This window comes from Porites lutea, chromosome 8 (genome assembly GCF_958299795.1).
Source record: "Porites lutea chromosome 8, jaPorLute2.1, whole genome shotgun sequence".
Taxonomy (NCBI): domain Eukaryota; kingdom Metazoa; phylum Cnidaria; class Anthozoa; order Scleractinia; family Poritidae; genus Porites; species Porites lutea.
In genome coordinates, this window is record NC_133208.1 from 26,911,707 (window position 1) to 26,935,002 (window position 23,296).

At 38.5% G+C, this 23,296-nt stretch overlaps 1 pseudogene; it reads left to right on the forward strand.

The window, feature by feature from the left end:
• The first annotated feature begins 617 nt into the window (after window positions 1-617).
• Window positions 618-19,799, forward strand: LOC140945449 (zinc finger MYM-type protein 1-like; annotated as a pseudogene).
• Window positions 19,800-23,296: the final 3,497 nt, after the last annotated feature.

Genomic DNA, 23,296 nt, shown 5'->3' on the forward strand with positions numbered 1-23,296 from the left:
TCTTAGACAGCTTTCTCGCCAGTGCAGATATGCCCTTGGTCAATGCCAGCTGGGTGTGAAGAGTTGGGCAGGGGACTCGAGCCAATCACAAATGGAGAAATATTTGAGTATAATAATATGATAAATAATGTTGTCTTGCAAAAACGTTAAATTTACTTGTATATACGCTTTCTGAACCTTAAGATTTCTTTTCCTTTTTGTGCCTGAAAGTTCACCTACCTACACTGTCAGGGGTGATCAATAATAACGTTTATACTACTACATGAGAAATTTCTGCAATTTCATTGGCTTAGAGCAGTGGTATTTCAGCTTAATTTGAAATACCTACATGTGAAAATTACAAACCTTTTGCGGGTAGTAGTATAAACAAATAATAGCATAATTTGTACGTAATATTTAGCCTAAATACCACTCGTGATATTTCAAAATTGTCTCAAATTTCACTCGCCTATCGGCTCGTGAAATTACGTATGATATAAATATCACTCGTGGTATTTATGCAAACATCACCATAAATCATGCTATTTCCTATGCTAATTTGCTAATTACTATTTTTAATATTTTCGTTTTAGATTACAAAGAAAGGACAAGGATACTTTTATTTAATATTTTGAATCATGGCGGATTTTTCCAGTGTAGAACTAAAAGCTTATGTTAAAGATGGAGGTGCAGTGATAAGTTTGAATCTAAGTAGAAAAGGACTCTCCAGGGTACCTGATGCAGTCACTGAACTGACTGAAGTGGAGGAACTCAAACTGAACAACAATAACCTGACTGAATTACCAACAAGTATTAACAAGCTGAAAAATCTTGTCAGACTCTACTTGCATAGAAACAGACTCACAAAACTGCCTTCTGAGATTGATGACTTAAAGGAGCTGAGGACGCTGGATGTGAGTTACAACCTGTTGGTTAGTTTACCTACCAGTATATAGAAGCTGAACCAGCTTGAAGAGCTGGGCTTGTCTGATAACAAACTTACAGAACTGCCATCTGAGATTGGTGACTTAACGGAGCTGAGGAGGCTGTATGTGAGTTTTAACCATTTGGTTAGTTTACCTACCAGTATACAGAAGCTGAACCAGCTTGAGGAGCTGGACTTGTCTGATAACAAACTTACAAAACTGCCATCTGAGATTGGTGACTTAACGGAGCTGAGGAGGCTGTATGTGAGTAACAACTAGTTGGTTAGTTTACCTACCAGTATACAGAAGCTGAACGGGCTTGAGGAGCTGAACGTGTCTGATAACAAACTTACGGAACTGCCATCTGAGATTTCTGACTTAAAGGAGCTGAGGAGGCTGTATGTGAGTAGCAACCAGTTGGTTAGTTTTCCTACCTGCATACAGAAGCTGAACCAGCTTGAGGAGCTGCACTAGTCTGATGGCAAACTTACAGAACTGCCATCTGAGATTGGTGACTTAAAGAAGCTGAGGAAGCTTAATGTGAGTGGTAATCCTTTAACTTCTGATGCAAAAACATTTTCTTGAGACGAACATAAAAGGAAGGACCGGTATGTTTTTTTAACGGTGAAATTGTCGTTAAGTTATTAGAATGCATGGTAATTTTGTTATTTATAGATGCGAAATATTTCAGTAGTTCCATTGTTTTTTATCTTTGTTTTTAATAAGGCTCGAGCAAAATTGGAATGGCCAAATTAAACTTTCCTTTATGCTGAAACTACTCACTGTGCTGAACATTAGTGAGGAAAAGTTTCGTCCAGAATTTAATTTTTTGGGACACTCCTTGAAAATTAGTTCTGTTCAGTAAATATTTGAAATAAATACATGAAGTAAAAATCATTTTTACTTAATAAGGAAATGCCATTCTTTTTCTCAAGAAAAACGTTAATAGTTATCAGTTTTCCTACATTCCCACCCCCCCCCCCCCCCCCCCTCCGTCTACTGATGACCTCTGTTTATTGCCTCTAATTTCTGAACAAAGGTTTTTTCGATCAAAGCTGTAACAGGATGTAGATATTTTACCCGACACCTTTTTGCATTGCAAGCAAATTGAAATGTGTACTTCAGAAAAATAGTCCTTTTTTGCAGCTGCTTTTCGCCGTTAATTTTCTTTTAATGTCACTGGTGCGATGTTAAGTGAGAGTCTTTTAATAGTTTGTACTTTTTAAGTTTTGCAGTCAGTTATTTAACAACCAAAATATTTATCGGATGCACTTTCTTTCTAAAGATCTAGACAAGGTAACTTACTATAAAAACTACTCAAATACTCTGAATAAGCTGAAATGGACCTGTAAGTCATCCTACTATAAGCAGCAATTTGAAGTAAATAAGAACAACCTAAAAAATACATGGAAGTTAATTGGCACCATTATAAACAGGAAACCTAAAGGGCACACTGTACCAGCAAAGTTACACTACAATGGAAAAACCTACACCGATAAACATGACATTGTCAATCAGTTCAATGAGTACTTTATAAATATTGGTCCAAATTGAGGAAAAATTATTCTACTGAGCAAGCAATTCTTGAACTCACTGACAATCTTAAAATGAAAATTGACAACAATGAAGCTATATGCAGTATTTTTCTTGACCTATCTAAAGCCTTTGGTACTGTCAACCATCAGATCCTACTACAGAAATTATACAGATACGGGATCCGTGGTGTCCCTCTGCAGTGGTTTAAAAGCTATCTTGAGAGCAGAACACAGAATGTTGATGTTGAAAATGCTAAATCAAACCCACTCTCTATCCAATGTGGTGTACCACAAGGTTCTACCCTTGGCCCATTTCTGTTTTGATATATATCAATGACATGCCTAATTGTTTAGAAAAGGCAAATATTAGAACATATGCTGATGACACCACTCTCTTCTACTTTTCCACTTCTCTACAGGACCTTGAAAAAACTATAAATGAGGAATTCAACCATCTTCTTAGCTACTGCTCGGCTAATAAACTTTCTGTAAACTTTAAGAAAACCCACTATATGACGGCCTCCTCCCCCCAAAAAGCAAATAAACTTAAGCTTAATTTACACAATATTGAAGAAAAGAACTACATCAAATACCCAGGTATCTATATTGACAAAAATCTTAATTGGGCTTCCCACATTCAGCACATTAACAGCAAAATATCTAATAACTTGGGAATCCTTTTCAGATTACGCCATTTCTTAACTTTAAACACCCTCAAACAAATATATTACTCACTTATCTACCCCTACCTTCATTATGGAATTATGAGTTGGGGAAACACATACCCAAGTAGATTAACTAAAGTTCAAACGAAACAAAATAAATGTATACGCTGCATATTTTTTTAGCCATAATAGAGAAAGTAGTGCACCCTACCTCAAACTTCTAGATATACTTAACATAGCATTTTTAAACTCAAAATCTCCTTGCTAGCTCACAAAATCTCACAAAATGAAGCCAATATCCTTGAAGTGTTTCAAAACTACCTTGTAAAGGTGTCTGATATTCACTCAAACAATACCCTCAAATCTTAACTTTCATGTACCACGTGTAAGGTCAAATTACGGCAAACACACATTTAAGTTGGCCATAACCAAAACTTGGGAAGAGATTCCTACTAAGATAAGAACTTAGCTACCACAAGTTCAAAAAAGAATATACGCGAATTCTAGTTAACTCTCAAAGGCAACAATGGTAATATGACTGTCTCACATAACCTGACTGCTGGCATAATCGTCCATAGTTACCATGGCACCAAGCGCACATTTATTCTGTATTTCCAATCATAATATAGCGGTGGTTAGCTCGAAAGCTAAGCTCCTCTGACCACCGTACACTTCTACCCAAGCCATTATTTTTCCTTTTTTTTTTCCTTCTTCTTCTACTTTATTAGTGTATTCTTACCTTACTATATATAATGTTAATATTTTTATAAAGTGTGAATAATAAAATTGAATTGAATTGAATTGAATATCGAGTAGAATAACGATTATTGGTTTTCAAAAACAGGTCTCGTGGGGTTAGTGGTTGATTTACCCATATATCTGTCCCCAGATAACTTAGCATGATCTAATATGTTTTCCAGCAAAAGAGACTGCTTGGAATGGGCTGCCTAGCAATTACTCAGTGGAACCCAACGACGGTTTTCTCCTACTAACATTGAAGACACTTTCTAGGCTATCCAGAGTACTCTTTGATCTTTAGAAATGCATTCCAATCGGCGGTACAGAATTTGAATCTATTCGGTCATCCTAGGGCAACTTAAGGTGACTCGACCCAGTTATTTTGTGAGGTTCCCATCCTACTTTGAAGCTCTCTGGTATCCCCACTGCCTTTACTTTGATCGTAAGTCTAACATATAGCATGGATAACATATAGATCAATCTACAATACAGCATAAAAGTTTTGGCGATCGGAGTAAATGTCACGTGGTTATAGTGCCAAGCCTCTTTGGGTTCTGAGTCGAAATTCTGCTGTTGCCGGCATTTTTTCGTGAAAATCTCTCGGCTACATATAGTTCGCATTAGTGCCTTGTGTTGAACAGAGTTTAGTTCGCCAAAATTGCAAAGACCCAATGCGAGAAATTCAGCGGTTTCCCAATTTAGGTCATAATTTATGTGAAAATGATAAGCAAACTTTAAACGATTATATCTAATAAACTATGAAATTTACCCCTTTATTTTGGGGATCATTATAACAGATGGGTCCTTGCAAGTCAGTAAAAAGCCTCAGGGCCTTGCTTTTGTAAATGCGCACGATTTCGAGCAATGCAAACATATAGAAATTATAGTTTTAGCTATTTGTTGACGTTTGTCAGCGTTTAAGAGTCCTTCTCACGAAAAAGCATTTTCTTAAAAACTCGTAGTTTTTTTCCTTCAAAATTTTTTCAGGGCCACAATTGATTAACTAACTACCCGGATTCTGAATTTCATGGTCATTGAGAAACTGTGACATTATCTTCTGTAAGCCCAAACTTGAGTAACATTGAAGATTTTTAGCGTTTTGGTTGAGTTTGGGTTTTGGGAGTTTTCTATTGTTTCTAGTCTGTCATGATACAGCATTCTTGTTCAGTACTCGTGCAATGACCGCGCTTGATTGACTTCCGAATGCTAACCGAGATATGATAATTTTGGTACGGTGAGACAGGCGATCGCGTTATACAAATAGGTTTAACTCACGATTTTTAATCAATTCTCGTGCTTCCTGTGCCTTTTGCAAAAAAATCAAGAAATGCGACACAATCTCTTCTCCGTGAACTTCCTCTCTCGCCCGAATAACATTCAACACCCCGGCCATTTTCTTTTTAGAGTTTTTAATTCTCGGCACGATGTACCCTCAGCTGGCTGGAAATTTAACGTTACGTGACGGGAATCCCTTCTATTTTCTCATACTAAATTAGAGTGGTCATCTAGAAATTTTTAGCCTTCCTCAAGCTATAGAAAATGTTAGGTAATTTTTGCTTCTCCAAACAAATATTTTACAGAAAACAATCATTGGGTGCCCCTGATTATTGAATGAGGTTGAGTATGATATGAAGAATTTTGCAGATCAAGGAGGATTTTACATGGATAACAGCCTACGAGATTTGAGGAATTTTTAACATCATATGAAGCCTCTTCTAATTTCGGGCTGACGTACCGTACAAATGTCTAATTACCACTGTAGCTAGGATTACTGCCTCAAGTGGGCAAATGCAAATTGTGTTATTTCAAATTTACCAACTCCTTCTTTGACACCGAGTTCTCAAGGGGGGTACTCCGGATTTCAAGTGACGAGATGATCGAATTGGGACAAAAATCAACCCCCCAAAAAGAAACCAAGGGTTTCCAACGAAACCCAAACAACACTAGGGACACCCAAGAACATTTTCTGTTTCATCAACAACATACAAATGACAACTTCAAATTGTTTTGAGTACGCAAAAAATCCCCGCGTAAATGAAATCGTAGCCAAAAAAATCCCGAAATCGAAAATTTCAAACCCCCAAAAATCTTTCAATTACCTCCTTCACTTGAGATCAGGAGTACCCTCCCCCCCCCCCCCCCTCACCCCACCATCGGGACCCACTCATTTAAGTCGTTAGTGAGGAAAAGGCTTTGTCAATATCCAGTGAAGTTTTTCAAAGCTTCCATTTATTTCACTTGCTAACATAATTTAAAATCTTTAAAAGGTATCGACAGCGAAAAACCAAAAGTAATCCGATCAAGCAAAATTAGTACCATTTAACATTATAATTATGCGAACGTTGTGTTTCGTTTCTCTGAAGATGAAACTGAAATTGTCATCAAAAGGTAAGTAAAGCATGAAGTATAAAAATTCAGTGGAACCTCCGATGGCGGCAACGGCAGTGAAAAGTTACTTACAAATTTCATTTGTGTAAAGGTACCTCCGAGGCGTTGTTTGTCGACCTCTGGTGAGTCGCTTCGATTTTCGAAATTAGTGATTTAAGAACCCCTACCGATAAACTCGTAGTCAGAAATAACAAGCTTGAACATATCACCCAAAAAGAGGGAAGTTAACTTAGATATGCTAAGTTATGCTTGTAAATGTTCTTTTCATGTTAAAAAAAGAAAGCGGCAGTGAAACATTCTTGTTCTGCGCGAGATTAGATCCCGTGAAGTCTTGCTTTAGATAGTTTTCCTTTTTCATCCTTCCACACCAGAATAGTGATGGGGGAAATCGACCTTTCCGTTATTTAAAAAGTTGCGTTTTGGTGCGCGTTTAAGAGTGGCTGTCTGTAAATATCGAGAATTCGCTGTCAAAACTGAAATTTCGAAATACTTCATTTTCAGTGAGAAAGAATCATAGTTTCCAAAGAATTTTCATTTTCGAGAAAACCGCCAAAAAGTGAAATGCTGCCCCACGCCTTATAGTCACCGGTCCAAAACCTTTTGAATTATACCATTTATAAAGCTCTCAGGAAGAAAGGCGGTCCAAGGAAACAAGTTCATCTTTGGCAGGTAAGTAAGGCATTCTAGTTGCCATACTATTTGGTACAAATATTGCAAGATAATGCATTTTTACTCGGTTAAAAATCGCCCGAAGATTCCTATCTTCAGCACTTTCATAAACAGTGAAATTTTGCGAAACGTTGATGGAAAAAATCATGGTTTGGTACATGGAATTTTAGAAGAATTATTATACCTCAGTAAAGCCCTACTGTTGTAGTACATCATATGAAAAATCCAGCTTGGGCAATTAAAAAGCAACCCGTCGAGAGAGGTAAACGCGAAGTTCACTTTCGATGTTTTTGCATAAAATGTTGAAACCGTCACGCAACTGGGGGTAACACAAACTCCATGAAATTATATTTAATGGGCCCAAATATTAATTTTTTTTCGATGAAGATGAATCGATAGTGTTCTATAATGTAGTATCTGATGAATATTTCAGTCTTCTATGAATATCGTTTTTTTAATTTTAACGTATAAATGGAATAAGTCAAAAACCGCCGTGAAGAAGGTCAAGTGCAGACTGTATACGTACCGAAGGAAAGCGGAATGTTAAAAGTACATGTACAGAATCTCAAATCAAGAATTTTCGATAAAGTGCATTTGAAAGGCTGGAAGTTCTTGGGGTTCAAATGGCAGCTAAAATGGGGAACTGAAACTGCGTTTGGCGAACCAAACAACAAAGGTCAACAAATGATATCGACACCACCCTGGGCACTCCTTTTTAAATTTATTTATAGATTTATTTTATGATCATTAAGGAGCTTGCATTCATTATAAACTAGTCCTATTGCTTCAGTGACCCAGGTGGAAGGTCGCCCTTAATGCGCTCTTCTCAACTGGTCGACAAATAGCCTCCCACGCAGACGTTCTTACGGGTTCGTCACGCGTTCCTGCCCCACGAACGTCTGCTGAACCGAAAGATAAATTCCTTTCCCGTTGTTCGCAAGTATCAGCTGGAGATCACAGGCAGATTATCGGAGAACCAATCGACGCTGTTGAAGTCAAAGTGTTGACAAGCCAAACACATACGTACACGCTCTGTAGAGTGTGATACGTGACCAAAGATTTTTGCTCCGGACAAGAATCTAGGAGATAAGCGTTGGGTTTTTGAATATTTCTCTCAGTAAAGGCTGGATTAGATGTCATTTGCTCATAAAGTTCTTCATTGGGTGATGCAACGGCGGGGTTACCTTGTAAGACTGAACAAAAGGCAGAATTTTTTCTCACACTTCCTTGCCGACTTCCGTTCAGCAAATTTAACCTCCGGGGTAATTTTTTTCAATGAGATTGTGAGGGTAGCCACAAGCACGAACGTAAAAACTTTCAAGAGGTGACAGGCCGCACATCTTCACCGGCGTGAAACCTTTGAAAACCTTTTACATATTGCTCCAGTGAGGAGAACTCTTTCAGGGATCTTACACTTTAAAATTTGAACGATGATATAGCTTATATATAGCGGACCAAGATACGGTTCGGTACAGTTTATGTTCCGCAGGGGAAAATTGTGTAAGTTGAGCAGAACCTTTTTAAAAAATGTACAACAGACAATAGCGCTTTCCACGAATGACGTCACAAATTTCTGGTCCCTGCTGTGACTCAGACATTAAACCTGACCAGTAGAAGAGTTTAGTATGGGAAAGTCACGTTCGGCAACAAAATTTCGTCGTCTTTGAAGATTTTTATCGCTAAAGGAAGCAAAATCCAGCTTGGTTTCGATAATAAATATCCTGAAAATAATCAACGCTTCCAGGCAGAATTTGTCCTCGGGTAATAGCCTGCGACTAAAAAAGCGCTTCCTCTTCCGTCATTTTCGAAAGTTGTGCGCTATTGCAATTTGAATCGCTTGATCACTGCAATGGCTGAAATCAATATCCAGCTGAATATCCGGGTAAAATTTCACAGTGAAAACGTAGGTAGAAAACAGATGTCACGTTTGCCTAGTTTTGTAAAGAAAAACCTAGAAAGAACGTCAGCTAGTATTTTGGCCTAGTGAAACCGGCAGCCAGTAATACACTTTGATCGCGTCCAAAACAGGAAAGTCCTCACTTTGTTAAATTTAGTCAGGGCGGCGGAATGCATTTGCAACACCTCGCAGTTCTACATTATCGTGCCTGATTCCTGCTGTATTAGCATTGGTGACTTGACAAGGGACTGTCTCGTGTTTTTAAAGGGCAGACAGGTTTCGAGTTTTGGGTGCTTCGTTTTCGAGTTTTGGGTGCTTCGTTTTCGAGATTTGGGTGCTTCGTTTTCGAGTTTACAGGTACAGGACGAGCGATCGATTAGCCCGATCAAATTCCGGCGAAGGTGATTTTCACAATCCTCTTACAAGTAGATGTGAAACGTTTGATGGACCAAAATTAATTGTTAGCTATCCTTTAGTTTTCTAACAAGTAACGGATTATCGTTAGTGTATGTTTTCCCAAAGAAGGTCACATTACTGATCACAGCAAAGCAGAACATACAGTACCGACCTGCTGCATCGTTGCGTTACTCCACAACTCAGTTTATTGTTGTTTCGCTTTGTTGCGTTTCATTACGACATGAAATTTACTGCGGCGTTCTTTTTCTTTAAAGGGTTTAGTGCAAAGCAGCGAAAAAAGCCAAAGAAAAAAGAAATCATTACAGCGTTATACAGCAAAGTGCATTAAGCAACAACTATTTGGGAAATATTACAAAATGTTCGACAATGTTCGCATCCAAAAATGACCAGTCAAAGTGGAGCCTATCTTTTTGTCGAGGGTCGAGGGTCGAGGGTACCGTGTCGAGGGTAATTTTCTTTTTCAATTTTTCTATAAAGAAAATGTGGTGTTGTTGTTGTTGTTATTTAATTAAAATAGTACGTGGACATTCGAATTCGCTTAAAAGCAAAGAACCTTCTCCCTTCCTGTGAAGATAGACAGGTTGTGCCTAAACAAATATCATAGAGCCTAGGCAGGGGCACCCAACGACTGTTTTATTTCTGTAAAATATCTGTTCGGAGAAGCAAAACTTGCCTACAATTTTCTATTACTTGAGGAAGGCTAAAAATTTCTAGATGGCCGTTCCGTTTCATGTACACTTTTCGTAACTTATCTAATAAATTCCCTACGATTTTCTAAAGTTTAGTTTTTCGCATTTCAGTCCCTAAGTTAGCCTATTTTTCGTAGAAAAAGGAAATCTAAAATTTTTGGATTCGAAAATGCGATGGAGAGAGGAATCAGAAAAATTCTCACTTTCGTAAAACCTAAAATTGCATCTAAAACTTTCAGGAAAATAATACTGAGGCCCTAAGTAATTTCGAAAAGAGTCAAGTTGCCATAGGGCGACCGAACAGATACAACTCAATTTTATAGCGCCGCTTTTTTTAGAATGCATTTCTAGAGATTTGATAGTACTCTTGATAAGCGAAAAAGTGTTTTAATGCATTTAGGAGGAAACCGTCGTTAGGTGCCCCTGCTTTGGCTTATATTTCAGTCACGTCTGCCTCTTCTCTGCCTTGCTTGGCTGTTCAGTGGGGTAGTTTGAATATGGATATTTCACCGATTCTTGTTTTTTAAGCTATCCCACTGTATGCGACCGAATTGTCGTGCTTTCAATGAAGTAGAAACTCGCCATGATAAGTCATCGATAATCACCGACACTGGAAATCGTGACCTAGGCACGTATAAGGTGCGTAGCTAGAGTGATAATCTAGATGGTTGATGCTATCGTCCGAGTCGCGCCGCAATAAAAGATTCCTTCAATTACCAACGTTAATGTTCTGCAGCTTAAAAAGTATATCACTGCAGAAATTTGAAACACCTAGAAAAAAGGAACGCAAAACCAACACTTATCGGCGCAGTTGATGGCGGCAGTGGGATAATAGGAAGTCATGTGGCGAAACTAATTTTGTACCCATCTTTATCCCTAGTGTGCATTTCAAACAGAAATCAGAGGTGTCTGCGCAAAAATTTTCTTCACAACGGCTTCAGCGATTATTTCCTATCTTGCACGAAAAGGGGAGCTTTTATTCACGAACAGCGATCAGATCGAAGCAGACGATTATGCTAACTTTCAATAAAGTAATATGTTTCGGTTTTCATCGCCTCCATCTCAGTGAAGATGGGTCGGTCCGCCTAGCCAAAAACTGGGAAAAGTTGAAAGGGTCAGGTTAGGGCCTAGCCTTTATCACTAATTTAGCCGCATATCCTTTATTTGTTATTTTTAAATTCCTGCTTCCACAGGCGGCCAAACTCATTTTGACAGTAATATATCAGTTAAATGAGTTTTTTTAAACTTCTTTTACGACATTTTTTACTATATGGTGGCTCGTCAACAGAGCAGAAGACGTTCTTAGGCAGTCGCTCATATTGAGAAACCTGTTATCAAGTAACGTGTGCTGTTCCCCTCTCCCTCCCCACCCAACAAGTAGAACTAATATGAATGGAGATGTCCACGCGCCGTTTGTTTCTTAAAATTAAATTTTTAAATTCGAGGATTCCATGTAGACGGTTAAGGGTAACAATTTTTTAAAATTTTTTTTTTTGAAAAATGGAAAACAAATAAAAAACAAACAAGAAGAATTTAAAAAACAAATGGCGCGTGGACATCTCCATCCATTTTAGTTCTTACTTGTTTGGTGGGGAATCGTAGGGAATTTATTAGATAAGTTACAAACTGTACGTGAATGGAACGGCCATCTAGAAATTTTTAGCCTTCCTCAAGTAATAGAAAATTGGAGGCAGTTTTTGCTTCTCCGAACAGATATTTTACAGAAAACAGTCGTTGGGTGCCCCTGCCTAAGCTCTATGATATTTTTTTTAGGCACCACCTGTCTACCTTTACAGGAAGGGAGAAGGTTCTTTGCTTTTAAGCGAATTCGAATGTCCACGTACTATTTTAATTAAACAACAACACATTTTCTCTATAAGAAAAATTAAAAAAAAAGATTACCCTCGACATGGTTCCCTCGACCCTCGACATGGAACCCTCGACCGTCAACCCTCGACAAAAAGATAGGAAAAGATACAAATGCCCCACGGTGGGGCCAGGCAGCTCATACAAAAACTCCATGGTGGGGCTTAAAAAAGTGTGCAAATTCCTAGCCTGTGAGCAGACGTCTTTGATCCTCTAGATCTCTCATAAAAAATCTGGAGAAAAGATGTCTGTGAATCGCTGTCGTCAATCGTGTTCTGCTAAACATTCTCTTTTTGTTTTTTTCTCTGACAGTTAAAAAGGTGTTGACAAACAACCCGACTCTGTGGTAAGCTGTCCACAAAGGATGAGGTTTTCCGGGAAATCTTTTCTGAGATTCATTCACCAATCACAACACCGGAAATTATTTATGGCAACCAATGAGAAGCTTTCCCCAACATTCCGGGGAAATGAGAACACGATTAACGACAACGATTCACAGACGTCTCTTCTCCCGATTTTTTCTGAGGGACGGATCGAGGACGTCTGTACGCCGGTTAGCAAATTCCCTACCCACCCAAATTCCATTTTCTTGTAAAGCTGCAAATGCCATATTTATAGGAAATCTGTGACAATCTCATCAAAATGCGTAAAGCACCCTTCGCAAATTGCTCCTAGCCGCTAGAGTTTTTCTAGGCCAATCTGCTTACAAAGAATGTGTCTTTTCCTTTAAAATCTTCAAATGATGCATTGATTGTTTTCCTTTCATGTGCGAACTGATCATGATGGTGGGGGCAATTTTTTTGAAGGATACAAAAAATACTGTGGGGCCGCCAGGGTGGTCAATGAGACAGAAACCACACGTATCTTTTAAAGCATATGTACTAAAAATATTCTTTATAGAAATATCTAAAGCAATCTAAATAGGCGTATTTTTTAAGTGAAATAATATTTCGCTTAAAACATATAATTTATTGAAAAAGGAACAATGTTAACTGCTTCTAGAAGAATTGATTGACAACATGGTAAATAAATAGTGACAGGCCATTCACAGATCCCGCAAGCGTGTAGCATGAATGTAATTACTTATCTACACGTAGTGTTAAAGAGATTATTAATAATGATTAAAAATTAATTTTAAACATTACCCACACCCACACCCACACCCACGACCCACGACTTGTACCCACGAGCCACGAGCCACGATCATTAGACAAACTCGAAGATACCAAATGCCCGATAAAATTTAATGCCCTAGGGATTGGGTGGGGGCGGATGGACACGCTTGGATTTACCAAGGCTTAATAATTAAGCTTTCTTTGAACAATTATCTCAGATTTGACAGTTGTAAAATTGCTCATTACAAGTTAGAGGACAAATTGAAGTTCATTTTCATTTAAGGACTTTGATACGAGGCATATGAATTTCAACCAAAGGTGTTAGTAAATGTGAAGCAATTTAAAAACTAAATGCATACATGTAGGTCGGTGTGATATTATTCACCTCTCATTTTTAAGCTGGAGGAGGGGAGACCAGGCATAGGCATCAATTACTGCCCTACCCCAGGGACATCATAGTTGGTCAAAACTAACTACGTGGTCAAAGTAATATCTTCCCAGTCTGCTCAGATGCCAATGTCTTTCAGAATTTCCTTTCTGAGTTCAGTCTGTCAGCACATTTTCTTGCATCCTGCTGGAAATGTTTTCCACTTATAAAGGTAAACAAAATTTTATCTGTTAATGTTCAAATTTACTTGCTTTCAAACTCAAGCAAAACAGTCAATAAGAGTTAAACTTCCTGACACAACAAGAGCGAGACGAGGTTGAAATGGATGGATTCACGAGTAGGAAAGAACCTTGAGAATGAGCTTGAACAATAGATACCTTGTTGCTTTTAATTTTCACATCATGTTCATCTCTCTTCCTCCTCCTTGCACGTGTGTTTAATAAGATACCCACAGATTATTATGGAAACGGCTACATTGCTGCCATCTTTGCTTATATCACCCCCCTGCTTATGCAACTGGAGTGGTAACCAGGTCTTTCTCAACTTCCATTCCAAATCGCCGCCTAGTCCTCACACCAGCAATTGGCGATAATCAAAAGTGGTCACCACAGGCTGACTTGCTTTATGTCAAACCCGCCCAGCTTTCCCACATCCAGACAGAGAACATAGAAAGAATGTTTATTTTTAATTTTTTTTTTTCATAACCCTTACCCTGCTCAACGGTAAAGCTAAGAAAACTTAAATGCACTCGCTGAGCTATGAGTACCAAGAGACTAATATATATATTTAGCCACAGCTAAAAGCGAAGCTCTCATTGATAAATTTGTAACTTAAATCAAACAATAATTTTGTATTCCACAAATCAGTTAACTTAGGGGCACATTCATGTGACTTTTGAGGGAAAAGCTAAGTGATTTTGGAGTGAAACAAATTTTGTATCGAGTTGATATAGCCTTATATGTACACCCAAAAATAGTCTTCGGTCACATTTAAGAGCAATGATGGCTCTTGATCACAGTAGATAAGGCGTGGAAAACAAATTCTTGGAAAACAAAACAGACCGAATTTTTTTACGTTCGACAAGTTTACAAATTCTTGCCAATAAATCTGGGTGCGTGCAAACCAATCTTTTATTTTTTTTATACACCACATCCGAGGAGAAAGAGTACTATGAGACGCTGTTTTTATCATACAGACCTCGTACAAAATGCATTATTTCACAATTTTTCAAGACAAATTGCATTCATTCAATATTCTGAACCATCGAAGCACGTGTGGACTTTTAATTAGCGAAACCGTTCAAAAAATTTCCAAATCACCTATACGGCCAGCCGGTTCTAACTTTTGACAAGCACCAAATTTGCGAAGAAATTTTAAAAGAGTTACGCTTCAATGTGATAAATAATTTATTGAGTCTGTTTTTTATTTACGGTTTTATAACGATGTGTTCTCTTAAAAAGCGTTTGATACGCTTGGCATTTTAAGTACTCCTGCAAGCGATGTTTATGAACGGCTGAAAACAACGGCAAAGCGATGAAAATTACACTTTTGAGACTACCAAAAATCAATAAAGAAAAATAATTCGATAGAACATTGTCAGAGACAACAATTTTCACTCACGAAAACAAATGAGTATTTAAGTGTGTCTAAGAATCCTCAAGTCTTTACTAGTAAGCTTAAAGTTTATGTCTTAAGCCGCCGGTTTCCCGGTGTTGGCTGTTTTCAAAGATGAACTCACGACAAGAAAATCGTTCAAAGCTTTCTTTCTACAGCCAAAATTATAACTAAATATTCTTCGGAAAGTTTTTTCTTTCTATTTACGGTGAATTAATGTCGACTAAAGGCTTTTTAAAGTTCTGCAAGCTTTAGCTTATATCAAACCTCATATGAGGTCAGATCAGTGTCTCAGTCAAATCTTAATACAAACGTGCATAAACTACCTTCATAAACTGCGCCGCTGGACTTCATGAAATTAGATTTAAATATAATAATTACTCAGGCTTACCATCTTTCGAGATGCAGGTCCTGAAAGCTATCAAGTAAGGCAAGGATCGCTTGAGCCTTTATAATTCTCGTACGCATCCAGCAAAGGTGAAAAACAAAAACGATGCCATCCGAAATCGGATTATCGGCTTTGACAAGCGACTCATTTCACAACCAAAAACCCAATAAACAAACCAGCCATGAATAACAGGGGCCGCGGAGGGGGAGGGGCTGGTAGGACCGCGGCCCCACCACTTTTTGGCACCCCCGCCCCCACTTTTTGCTCTAAAAAGAAAAATAATTAAAATAAAAAAAAGACTTGAAACAAGTTTTTTCCGTCTATATTCCGCTACATTCTCTGTATTTTCTTTAATTTCAAACGCCAGGCTTTTTGTGGGGCTCCTGTGCTTTTCGCGGTAATTGTGCGGCGCCTGGGGCCGACTTGCCCCTTGATCAAACGCCATGCCTTGGCCACCCCTTCGCTTCGTTCGGCAGCGTGTTTTTGTACTTCCAGCTCTTGCAGAGTTTTTTTTATCAGACGAAATGCTGAAAATTACTAGCTTTTTCAAGCCAAACGAAGGTGAGTAGTTGTTTTGAGTTGATAAAAGTTTTATATTTTGTCTTTCTCCTTTCGAATCAATGAAATATTCGATGGCAAGAAGAATTACATAACTTGAACAGTGAACGGCCATAGTTAGAAATGTTTCAGATCACTTCACTGTAGGATTTTCTATACTAAAATTGTAATCGCGTCTTTTCTTGCATTGAATCTGAACTGACTGTGTATGTTGGTCGTTTATTAGAGTTATCTGCAAGCTCTTCAACTACTTGCAGTGAAAATGGTGAGTTTGAGTTTGTCCAGTAAACATTTCAATATATTGTTAAAAGTGTCATTTTTTGGAAGTGCGAGTTGTTTGACTAATATTCGTTAAGTGTAATTGGATTTTTGGTGATGGGTTATATATTTATTCTATTTATAATATTCTACTTATTGTCAGCAATCCTGTAATTTAGCATTAGCTATAACAAAAGAATAATAAACACATTATTTATTTATTTATAAATAAAGTTGAATTTCATAGACTGTATAATAACTATGATATAATAACTATGCGTTTAATTTTGTCAGATGATTGTTTACCCGAGAGTGAGACCTGCGTTGATCAATCTGTTTCCATTGAGGGTAAGTTTATTTTTTCATTCATCCTTTTCGTTATTTCCATTGGTTTATAGGGTAGGGCACTTGTGAGAAAACACTTTATGTAATAAAACATCCTCATATATTTGTTATTTTAAAGATTTTGAGATACATATATGGTGTGTTTATTTACTCTTTAAACACGCCCAGCAATTGAGGTTCTAAGGCATTTGAAGCACGGTCTAAATTACTGTTTTGTGATTTCATTCAGCGCTACCCGATGAAGTTCTGATCGAGATCTTGAAATACACTTCTCTGGGGGAGATTATGAGCTCATTGTGCAGAGTTTCTAAAAGATGGATGAGGCTATGCGACACAGATTGTTTGTGGCAGATTGTCGCCATTGATGAGTGGATGATCCAGAAAATTGATCAACACCCAATGGCAATAATAATGTCCCATGCAGAAGCTTTCACCTATTTTTCCATGAGGAATGTCACCATAAAGTATTCGGCTGTGGCACTTTTACGTCACTTAGCCAATTCTTCAAAACTAGTTTATCTAGATCTAAGTTGGCAAGATGTGTTGAGAGATATCAATTTTTTGGGAAAAACTGTGTGTTCAAATTTAGAGTACTTACTCCTTGACAACTGCAAAAATTTGAATGCATATAGTGTCATTCAGGTAGTACAGCTGTCGTCTAAACTTAAACTGCTGTCTTTAAATGGCTTAGCCCTTTCGCCAGATAATGTTCAAGCTATCGCTCATTTAGAGCTATCCAGGCTTTTTAGTATAGGTTTAACAGGTGCAGTGCTGTCTTTAGAAACTGCCGAAATATTCTTTCAAAATCACCCAAGTCTACTATTTTTACAGCTTTCAAACCGTACTATTGACAAGCCAGGTTTTAGGAGGCTGGGTGCAAAATACGATGTTAGCATTTTTTTTATTCAATAAGCTATATATTGTGTATGCCATTATTGTTATCGGATATTTAGGGCATGTTTTGTAGTAGCTGTGATTAAAATAATCATGTATAATAGAACAACTACCTTATATGTATTCTTTTATTGGTTTATAATAAAAAATACATCAATTATTATCTTAGTTCCTTTTTACGAAAAAGACATTTCGAATGCGTCCAAAATTAACGTTATTTTTTGCATTTTCAATATTGTAGTTGTACACAATTCTACACCAAGTAATGCTGCGACCATCGAGTTGTCAAGTAAATGCATTGACCCTGTGGGTAAACCTCATCAACCACATAACTTCAGTTTCCCTAAAAAGAAAATCGGACAATGGAATCGCTCATTTAAAGCGAACTGGTTTAACGATTTTCCATGGTTGCATTATGTCGAAGAAAGTGATTCTGTCATTTGTTACGTCTGTGCACATCAAAATAAAAAAGGCAACCTTTCAACTGCAAAAAACAAAGAACTGACTTTCATCAAGGGTGGTTATTCAAATTGGAAAAATGCTATTGCCCGCTTTCAAGAGCACCAGAAGTCCAATTGTCACATTTTGGCATGTGAGCACCAAGTTGGTGTTATAGCGTCAAGTGGAAACATAATTGAGATGTGTAGCAATGCAGCCGACACGACCATGAAACAAAACCGTGCATGTTTCTTAAAAATAATTGAGAGCGTCCGATTTCTTGACCGGCAGGGCCTTGCTATGCAAGGACACACAGATGCTGAATCCAATTTTAACCAGCTCCTTAAATTGAGAGCTAATGATGTACCGTTGCTTACTGATTGGCTTCAGCGAAAAAATGACAAGTACACCTGTCATGAAATACAGACGGAGCTGGTGTCAATCATGGCAGACATTGTATCGAGACAACTAGTTACTAGCTTAGACAACTCCTTTTTTTCAATCCTTTGTGATGAATACACAGATGTCAGTAATAAGGAACAATTGACACTCTGTGTTAGATGGATTGACAAAGAACTAGAAGCGCATGAAGATTTCCTAGGGTTTGTGAATATTCCAAATATTCGTGCAGACACTATTGAAGCAGTCATTAAAGACGTGTTCATAAGGCTTGGGTTATCTTTTAGCAACTGCCGAGGGCAATGCTATGATGGCGCCAGTAACATGCTTGGTAGTAAATCTGGCGTAGCAACTAGAATTTTACAGATACAGCCAAAGCCCATCCCACTCACTGCCATGGCCACTCACTAAGTCTTGGTATAAAAGATGTCACCAAAGCCTCTAAAATATTATCAAACACCATGGATACTGCAAAAGAGATTACAACACTAATCAAGTATTCCCCAAAGCGTGAATGCAGTCTCGGACAAATCAAGGAAAATTTGGAGCAAGAAGATGAAAGCGACTCTGCTGCTTTTGGTGGTATTGTATCTCTCTGTCCAACAAGGTGGACTGTAAGAGCAGCCTGCTTTAGGCGCATCCTCGGCAACTATTCTGCTCTAATGGAAGAATGGAGGGTGTCCCTAGAAGATAAGCTGCAACCAGATGTTAGAGGAAGAATAGTTGGTTGTCAAGCACAAATGCAAACCTTCGACTTTTTCTTTGGGCTAAGTCTTGGAGAGAGGTTATTTTCTCACTCTGATAACCTATCTAAAACCTTGCAGTCGACGAGGATGTCTGCAGTCAGTGGACAACGTTTAGCGCAACTCACTAAGTCAGTACTAGAGAGCATCCGAAATGATGATAGCTTTTCAGCATTCTACTCAATAGTCCTTCGCAAAAGCAAAGATCACGCCATTTCTGATCCGCTTCTTCCACGAAAGCGTCGAGCACCTGCAAGGATCGAGGTCGGAAGTGGACAGCCAACCTTTCCCGAAACACCGAAGGACCACTATCGGCGCATCTACTTTGAGGCTATTGATCTGATAGTTAATGCCATAGAACAGCGTTTCAGTCAACCAAGCTTTACAGCCTATGAAAAGATGGAGTCCCTCTTACTAAAAGGTATCAATGGGGAATCCTACACAGCAGAGCTCGACTACATGAAAGTGTCATACAAGGACGACATCAATTTTGACTCGCTGAAGGCCCAACTTCATGTCCTGCGTCAGATTCTGAAGGATAAAGGTGCGATGGAATGCTTTGATGATGTTCTCTGCGAAGTTAAGAAGCTACCTAAAGAAGAACGAAGCCTAATTGGTGAAGCAGTAATACTATGTAAGCTTTTGGCGGTCAACCCAGCAACCAGTGCTTGCTGTGAAAGATCTTTTTCAGCGGCACGTCGCCTGAAGACGTGGCTGAGATCGAACATGAAACAGCAGCGATTCAGCAACTTGACAGTACTTAATTGTCATAAGAAATTAACGGAAAGCTTGGACGTGATTCAGATCGCAAACACATTTGCTGGACGGAATGAAAATCGTATGAAGAATTTCGGTATCTTCACTAATGCCGACCTATAAAGAGCAACAAATACTGGATAAAGTATGCAAACTCACGCGACAGAAACAAATCAATTACTATGATTTTATTCCTTTTTTCGATTTTCAATATGAAAAACTTATTTTCAATTGTCAGCCCTCCCACTTTTCACCTTGCTCCGCGGCCCCTGAATAAGAGAACACTCTTGATAGCAGCTGTATTTCATTTTGTACATCCAGTGGAGAAAGACAGTTAAAAACATCACAAGTTGACTCAAAACTCTGTAAGCTTCAGCTGTCAAAGTAAACAACTTTCAAGATGCCGCATAAATTTTACGCATGAACTCACCTGTCAAATTTTAACCAATCTGGGCCCAGTTGTTCGAATGCCTATTAGAGCTAACCCAGGGTTAAATTTTAACCCGGGTTTCTTTTTCTTTTGTTTAAAAGCATTTTTCGGATAATTCTCTCTCTTCTTTTTACAGCATCCAATCATCAATTGTAGGCAAAAAGAATACAACTGAATTTACTTCTCAAGCTTTCATGTATGAAATCAAATTTCGCACTAACACTGGCTTAACTTAACCCTGCTTTGAACAACCCGGCCCAGAGCAAAAAAATTGGACGTGGAGCGTGACCAACATGTGACCGTGGCAGGAAAAGGTCTTCCCCGCCTGTATTTTAAAAAAACTGGCTGAATTTTTGCGTCTTAGGTCAGTTTGAAATCAAAATCGTAATAGTGCGGGGCGATACTGACATAAATACAACATATTTGTTGTGAATTTAAAACAAAAGTAAACGTGAGCCTGCGATTATTTAAATTGTCAGCGGATAACTTCAAAAAATACTCGACCTTGATGGGTCGACACCTGAGCCCGCGACACGGTCAGGTGATAGTGGTCAGCGGATACCCTGTTTTGACAGCTGTCAGTTGATGACAACGTTGATGTGCAATCAGCTTTCTCAATCAGCTTTCTCCTGGGCTCCCAAAAGTAGCTAGAAAGTGTGAGAGTAAACATTGGTATACCTGTGGTGCGGACGGACGGTCGGTCGGTCGGTCACGTGATTACCAAATTTTCTGAGATGGGTAGATTTCCTTAGCTATGGGGCTCCCCCCACGAGCGCTTCGCACGCGCGTGGAGATCCGCTATAAAGGGGACAGAGAGGGTATCCCCCATATACACCCTATTCCATAGGTAATTCGTCTCGAGTTATTTTTAGAATTGGGATAAAGTTACCTCGCGCGAGGCGTGGATGTTTCGTAGAGGTTTCGCATGACCAAACGCCGTGCAAAACATGTCGGGCGAGAGGCAATGAAAGCGTAAAAAGGTCGAGAGCATTCCTGAATATTGAAGCGAAATGAGTCGGCGCTCACTTGGGAAAAAGGAATTGCTGGACTCTTTGACAACCCGTGAAATCAGTTTAACTCGAAGTTGTCGTAACCTCAGTGTTTTAATAAAATGAGAAATTTCGCCGGTCTATTGAAACCGGTCGGTTGTACAATTTAGGGAGTTTAAGATCCAACGACGCGGACGACAACTAGAACGTCAAAAAAACAATAGGTTTAATTAGCAAAACAACAACTTCGCACGTGCAACACACTTTTTTGTTCATTTCTTTCCCGTTTTTGCACGACTACGACGTGAAAATGCCTAATTTCGCGTTTTATGGAGGACGTAAATAAGCAACGACGAAATTTTATTTCTCTTTCTGAGCTTGAATTTGGTCCCTTGAAATTCAGCTTTAGGAGGGTTCGCCTACAATTGACAAAGTAAGTGGGTAGGAATAATCGCTATAAAGACTGAAAAAAATAAACATCAAACCAGAAATTGCTCTCTTCAAACTGTAAATTATAAATGATCCGGAGAGAATATTCAGTGTGTTAAGGATTTCCCTGCTCTACTGTTAGCTCTATACAAGAGAGGAAGGGCGATCCTTTTTTAATTTCGGTTTCGCTGACACAGCTTTCGCAGAAATCTCGCTGTAGTCGTTTTCGTCGACAAAAGGAATAGCAAAATCGCTCTCCGCGTCTTCCCCCATTTTGTTCTGCGTCATTTCGTGAAGGACGCGTGGCTCTCAGCGTGGGTCATCCACGCGGAACACATTCGCGCTATGTGATTGGCTGTTGTCTAATCCCCCTTGAGATCTGTGGTGTTAAAAATAACTCGAGACGAATTACCTATGGAATAGGGTGTATATGGGGGATGCCCTCTCTGTCCCCTTTATAGTCTCTTGCGTGTACTTATTATGCTTACTACATATAATTACCTTTAAATTGATGCAAATCACTGATACTCCTCCTCGGTTGTCAACAAAGCTGACCAATCGGATTACAGGAAAATAACAATACATTCAAGAAAGTTAGTTGCTAAATATTAAATTTAACCACGAAATGAAATAAACAACATGGATCAAAACCAGCCAATTACAACCTAGAGACGTGACCTTTTGAACCTGCTGAAGAAAGCATGTGTTTCCTGAGAGGCCTATTACAGTGTACTGTGATGGAGGCAATTTAACAAAAACGATAGTTGTATTTTTGACTTGCAGCGTGGCATGTTATTGCAAAGCGCGGCAATAGTAGGGAAGAAATTGTAGGTAGATGACAAAATAACAGCTTTACGTCAAAGAAATGTCTCCTGGGTGTTGTATGCAAAGTTTTGAATAGGAAAACATTGTCTGGTGAAACATTTTGCTATCAAAATTATATTTTGTGCTTTGAGTAACTTATTGTTTTTCATAATGAGCTGCTGATTGGCCCACAACCAATCTCCTTGGAATGTATTGTTATTTTCCTGTAATCTGATTGGTCAACTTTGTCTGAAGTGGCCCCGATTACAGTAGTGACACTGTTAAAGGCTATGTGGCTAATTTCCAAAAAAGTGAAATGAATAATAATGAATAATTAAGTACAAAATTTCTTTATTCAAAGCTCCAAAAGATTTCTGTAGAAGAGTTAATTCGCTCTAGGAAGCTTTCACGTTTTAAATTATTCCTGTCCCAGCTTCAATGTTACTGGGTGCACAAATCTCCTATTTCCTTTTTTGCATGCAGAAAAGTTTCCCTTTTCCACCTTTTCGCATGCAACAAAGGAAATAGCAGACATCTGCATGCAGGCTTGGAGCATATGTCACTAACAAAAACTGTTTGCCAAACCTTGTCCTTAATGTTAATTGATTGTCTCACTCTGCTCTATAATTGACATCATTGCAGGTACCAATGTTGTGAAATTTGGGACCTAATTTCCACACTATAATCAGACAAACTTTGAAACATCGAAACTGAAACTTGCATGGTGACAAGTTGTTGTTGAAAAATTGATTCGCACTGAAAACTATTTACAGCGCGTCGTATCTACTGATCTGTCAACTTAATGGTAAAAATAATTTGCTCTACAATGCAACAAATATTATTATGATCGATAAGAAAAAGTCATGTTTTCATTTTCTTAGGTGATTTTGTCCAGTAATTAACCCGGGACAAATTTTGTCTGTATCGCCTTTGAAGATTGTCCCTTCTGGGGCAAAATCCGCATTTGTAAAGCATTATT